Source organism: Panthera leo, chromosome A1, assembly GCF_018350215.1.
Source record: "Panthera leo isolate Ple1 chromosome A1, P.leo_Ple1_pat1.1, whole genome shotgun sequence".
Taxonomy (NCBI): Eukaryota; Metazoa; Chordata; class Mammalia; order Carnivora; family Felidae; genus Panthera; species Panthera leo.
Genome location: NC_056679.1, coordinates 54,976,027 through 54,982,512, shown reverse-complemented (window position 1 = coordinate 54,982,512; position 6,486 = coordinate 54,976,027).

Sequence of the window (6,486 nt, the reverse complement as noted above, 5' to 3'; positions counted from 1 at the left end):
AAAGCAGTTAAAAACAAACATATAGGAACTAATTGATAGTAATGCAATAATGGAAGGAGGATTTAACACCCCACTTACAATAATGGCTAGATAATCCAAACAGAAAATCAACAAGGAAACAGTGGCTTTGAATGACACAAAGGACCAGATGGATCTAACAGATATATTCAGAATATTCCATCCTAAAACAGCAAATTACACACTCTTTTCAAATGCACATGGAATATTCTCCAGAAAAGATTACATATTAGACCAAAAAACAAATCTCAACAAATTCAGAAAGATCACATTATACCATGTATCTTTTCTGACCACAGTGCAATGAAATTGTAAATCAACCAGAAGAAAAAATGTCTGGAAAGACAACAAATAAATTTAAGTTAAATAACAAGCTACTAAACAATGAATGGGTCAACAAAGAAATCAAAAAAGAAATTAAAAAAAATATATGGTGACAATGAAAATGAAAAGTAATGGTGCAGAATCTGGGTTTTAAGAGGGAAGTTTATGGCAATATAGGGCTTCCTCAAGAAGCAAGAAAATTCTCAAATAAACAACCTCATATATATCTAAAAGAACTAGAAAAAGAACAAAAGAAGCCTAAAGCTAGCAAAAGGAAGGAAACAATAAAACTTAGAGAAGAAATAAATGTTATAGCAACTAAAAAACAATAGAACAGATCAATGAAAGTTCTGGTGCTTTGGAAAGTTCATCAAATTGATTAACTTCTAGCAAGACTCATAAAAAGAGTGAGAGAAAGAGAAAGAGAAAAAGAGAGAGAGAGAGAGAGAGAATGCAAATAAAATCAGAAACAAAAGGGAAGAAATAACCACTGACACCACAGAAACATAAAATCTTGTAAGAGAATATTATAAAAAATTATATGCCAACAAACTAGAAGAAATATATAAATTCCCAGAAACATATAATCTATCAAAACTGAATCAGGAAGAAATAGAAAATTTGAATAGAACTATTACCAGCAGTGAAGTTGAAACAGTAATCAAAAAACTCCCAATAGGAGCACCTGGATGGCTCAGACAGTTGAGTGTCTGACTCTTGATTTCAGCTTAGGTCATGATCCCAGCATTGTGGGATTGAGCCCCATGTCAGGCTCCATGCTCAGTGTGCTTAAAATTCTCTCTCTCCCTTTGCCCCTTTCCTCTGCTCACTCTCCCTTTAAAAGAAAAGAAAAGAAAAGACAAACTACCAACAAATAAAAGTCCAGGACCAGATGGCTTCACAGGTGAATTCTACCAAACATTTAAAGAACTGACTTCTCAAACTTTTCCAAAAAGTAGAAGAGGAAGTAAAACTTCTAAATTCATTTTGAGGCCAGCATTACCTCAGCATTACCTCAGCATTACTTCAATGCTGGTTTTGGTTATCAAAACCAGATAAAGACACCACACAAAGAAGATAACTACAAGCTAATATCTCTGATGAACATGGATGCAAAAGTCCTGAACAAAGTATTATCAAGCTGAATCCAACAATACATGAAAAAATCATCCACCATGATCAAGTGAGATTTATTTCTGGGATACAAGAGTGATTCAATGTTTTCAAATCAATCAACATGATATGTCATGTTAATAGGAGAAAGTATAAAAATCATATGATGCAGAAAAAGCATTTGACAAAGAACAGCATCCATTCATGATAAAAACCCTCACAGATTCAGAGGGAACATACCTCAACATAATAAAAGCCTCATATGAAAAACCCACAGCTAACATCATCCTCAATGATGAAAAACTGAGAGCTTCTCTCCTAAAGTCAGAAACAAGATAAGGATGTCCACTCTCACTACTTTTTTTTTTTTTTTTTTTTTTTTTTTTTTTTTTTCAACATTTTTTATTTTATTTTTGGGACAGAGAGAGACAGAGCATGAACGGGGGAGGGGCAGAGAGAGAGGGAGACACAGAATCGGAAACAGGCTCCAGGCTCCGAGCCATCAGCCCAGAGCCTGACGCGGGGCTCGAACTCACGGACCGCGAGATCGTGACCTGGCTGAAGTCGGACGCTTAACCGACTGCGCCACCCAGGCGCCCCAACTCTCACTACTTTTATTCATCATAGTCCTGAAAGCCCTAGTCATAGCAATCAGATAAGAGAAAGGTATAAAAGGCATCCAAATTGATAAGGAAGAAGAAAAACTTTCACTACTTGCAGATGACATGATTCTACATATAAAAAACTCTAAAGACTCCACAAAAAAAAACAAGAACTGATAAATGAATTCAGTAAGGTCAAAGGGTACAAAATCAATGTACAGAAATCAACTGCATTTCTATGCCCTAATAATGAAGCAAAAAGAGAAATTAAGGAATCAATCCCATTTCCAATTGCACCAAAAATAATAAAATATCTAAGAGTAAAGTTAAAGAGGTGAAAGACTTGTACTCTGAAAACTATACAACACTGATGAGAGAAATTGAAGACAACAGAAACAATGGAAAGATATTCCATGCTCATGGATTGGAAGACCTGATATTGTTAAAATGTCCATACTACCCAAAGCAATCTACAGGTTTAATGCAATCTTTGCAAAATATCAATAGCATTTTTCATGGAACAAAAAATACAAAAATTGTTATGGAACCACAAAAGGCCCTGGATAGCCAAAGCAATCTTGAAAAAGAACAAACCTGGAGGTATGATAATCCCAGATTTCAAGATATACTACAAAGCCATAGTAATCAAAACAGTATGGTACTGGCACAAAATAGACACATAGCTCAACAGAACAGGATAGAAATCCCAGAAATAAACCCACAATTGACAAAGGAGGCAAGAATATGCAATTGGGAAAACACAGTCTCTTCAATAAATGGTGCTGGGAAATTGGACAGCTACGTGCCAAAGAATGAAACTGGGCAACTTTCTTACACTATACAGAAAAATAAATTCAAAATGGATTAAGGCCCTAAATGTGAATCCTGAAACTATGAAAATCCTAGAAGAGAGCACAGGAAGTAATTTCTCTGACATTGGCCATGACAACATTTTTTTTTTACATGTCTCATCAGTCAAGAAAAACAAAAGTGAAAAAACTATTGGTACTACATCAAAATAGAGAGCTTCTTCACAGCAAAGGAAAGAACCAACAAAACTAAAAGACAACCTACTGAATGGGAGAGGATATTTGTAAATGACTTATCTGATAAAGGGTTAGTGTCAAAAATATAACAAACTCCTACAACTCAACACCAAAATACAACAAATAGTACAATTAAAAATGAGCAGAAGACATAAATAGACATTTCTCCAAAGAAGACACAGATAGCCAACAGACACATGAAAAGACGCTCAACATCACTGATTAGCAGGGAAATACAAATTAAAACCGTAGTGAGATATGACCTCACCCCTTCTGAATGGTTAAAATTAGAAATGCAAGAAACAAAAAGTGTTGGCAAGGATATGGAGAAAAAAGAACCCTCATGAACTGTTGGTGTGAATACAAACTGGTGCAGCCACTGTAATACAGTATGGAGGTTCCTCAAAAAGTTAAAAATAGAACTACCCTATGATCCAGTCATCCCACTACTGAGTATTTACTGAAAAAATACAAAAACACTAATTCAAATAGATACATGCACCCTTATGTTTATGGCAGCATTATTTACAATAGCCAAGATATGGCAACAGCCAAAGGATCCATTGATTGATGAGTGGATAAAGAAAATGTAGTATTTATACATATACATATACATATATATATGTATACACACACACATATATATACACATATATGTGTATATATCTGCTATATGTGTATATATATGTGTGTGTGTGTATATATATATACATATATATATATTAGTGGATAAAGAAAATGTAGTATTTATACATATACATATACATATACATATGTATACACACACACATATATATACACATATATGTGTATATATCTGCTATATGTGTATATATATGTGTGTGTGTGTATATATATATTACATATATATATATATGTATACATATATATATATATATATATGTATAAATACTACATTTTCTTTATCCTCTCATCAATCAATGGATCCTTTGGCTGTTGCCATATCTTGGCTATTATAAATAATGCTGCCATACACATATATATATGTGTGTATATATATGTGTGTGTATATATATGTGTGTGTATATATATATGTATATATATATGTGTGTGTGTGTGTGTGTATATATATATATATATGTATGTATGTATAAATACTACATTTTCTTTATCCATTCATCAATCAATGGATCCTTTGGCTGTTGCCATATCTTGGCTATTGTAAATAATGCTGCCATAAACATAAGGGTGCATGTATCTATTTGAATTAGTGTTTTTGTATTTTGTGTATGTGTGTGTGTGTGTGTGTGTGTGTGTGTGTGTGTAATGTAGTATGTAGTATCTATGGTTGCACTATATTCCATATATATGTATACATAGAATGAAATCTTGCCAATTGCAATGACATGAATGGACTTGGGGGTATAATGTTAAGTGAAATATGTCAGTCAGAGAAAGAAAAATACCATATGATTTCATTCATATGTGAAATTTCAGAAACACAACAAACAAAAAATGGAAGAAAAGGAGAGAAGGAGACAAACCAAAAATAGACTCATAACTATAGAGCACAAACTGCAGGTTGCTGGAGGGGATATGGGAGGGTGGGGGATGGGTTAAATGGTGATAGGCATTAAGGAGGGCACTTGTGATGAGCACCAAGTGTTGTATGGAAGTGATCAATCAGTAAATTCTACACCTAAAATTAATATTACTCTGTATGTTAACTAATTGGAATTTTAAAAATATGAAACTGAAAAAAATTTAAGGAATTTTAATTAATTCACATCTATATTAAACATATATTTGATATAGTAATTCACTGTTTAGTATTATTTAGCTTAAGCTAGGACATTTAAAGTTAAGTGTAAAAATACAAAAAATAAACATGTAGTAATTCATTTTCATAGCATATCAGTAAATAAATGAGCATATTACTTGATTCTTAAAGAGAATGCCATTTTTAGTTTATTGTATACAAAATTAATTTCAAGTGGCTTACATGATTATATGTTTTAGGCTTATTCTTTAATATTTTAGAAATTTTCTTAAAACATTTTTTATAATGTGTAGAAATAATAGTAACATCTAGAGAAGAAACAAGGAAAAATTATTAAAAGGTCTTTTATGTCAAGAAACTTCTAGTTTACCTATATGTGTAGCTAGATAATGTATATTAGTCACAACAAAGCAGGGGAAAAGAATAATATATCCATGGTAAATTAACATTTATTAAATTCATAATTGACAATAACTATTATATTTGTGGTTAAATTGATAGATGTGTACTGACAAAGAGGCTGGAGTTACACGGGATATAAAAAGAATTTATTTGACTGTTTTACAGCTACAAGTTCATAGAAAGCAATCAGAATTTTTTCCTTTCCATCATTTTCTCTTTACATTCCAGGCTTTTGAAATTTGTAGGATTATAAAAATTAACTTGCACTGGATTGTTTACAATTAACCTACTCCAAAAGAACTGTCTATAAATTTTATGTCCTTTAAAAAGAAACAAATAGAATTTGTATACTTTGAATCATATCACTACATCTCTGTTTCAAGAAGAATGCTTCAGTCTTCAATTATTGTATTCATTTCTCTTTTCTAGTGCTTGATTATTCACTTGATTTTAAGGCCCAGTATTTTCTTGAAAAATCACAAAAGAATAAGACATTATCCACACTTCAAATGGCTCAGAGATAGTTACCTAATTACAGTAATAGTAGCAGGAGGAGTATGGAGAGAGAGAGCACAACTTTTGCAGCACATAATATATGGCAGGCATTTTGTTCAGATTTACAAATACTCTTTTATATACCCTTCATAAGTAAGTGATGTGTTACTTTTCTAAATGTAGAAATGTAGAAACTAAGAGAATAAAGGGTAAGCACCTTCCTCAAATTGTAGACCTAGTATTTGTGGCCCTAAATTTTGATAGCACACCCACTCAATGGCAAAAATAAGAAAAATGGGTAAGAAAGAGGCTGTGTTCACAGTATTTCATATATTCTACTTCTATTTTTCTTTTTTTTTCTTTATTTGATCTTATGTTGAATAATTCATAAATACTCGTTTAACCCATACATGATCTTTAACATCTTTTTTAAGGAGCTTTATAATTATTAGTCATAACCTTTAACTTGATAACTCTGATTAATATATCATTTATATTTTTAATCTGCATAAGTTTTATGTATACTGAGTCAACATATTGTGAGATATGCAGCTTACTTGTGCCTAATTAAATAGGGTATAGGAATAGATACAGAAACAAAAATCACAAAAAATACAAGTGGGTTTTTTAAATATATTTTTTTAATGTTTATTTATGTATTTAGAGAGAGTGCAAGTAGGTGAGGGGCAGAGAGAGAGAGAGGGGGAGAGAGAATCCCATGTAGGCTCCGCACTGTCATTGCAGA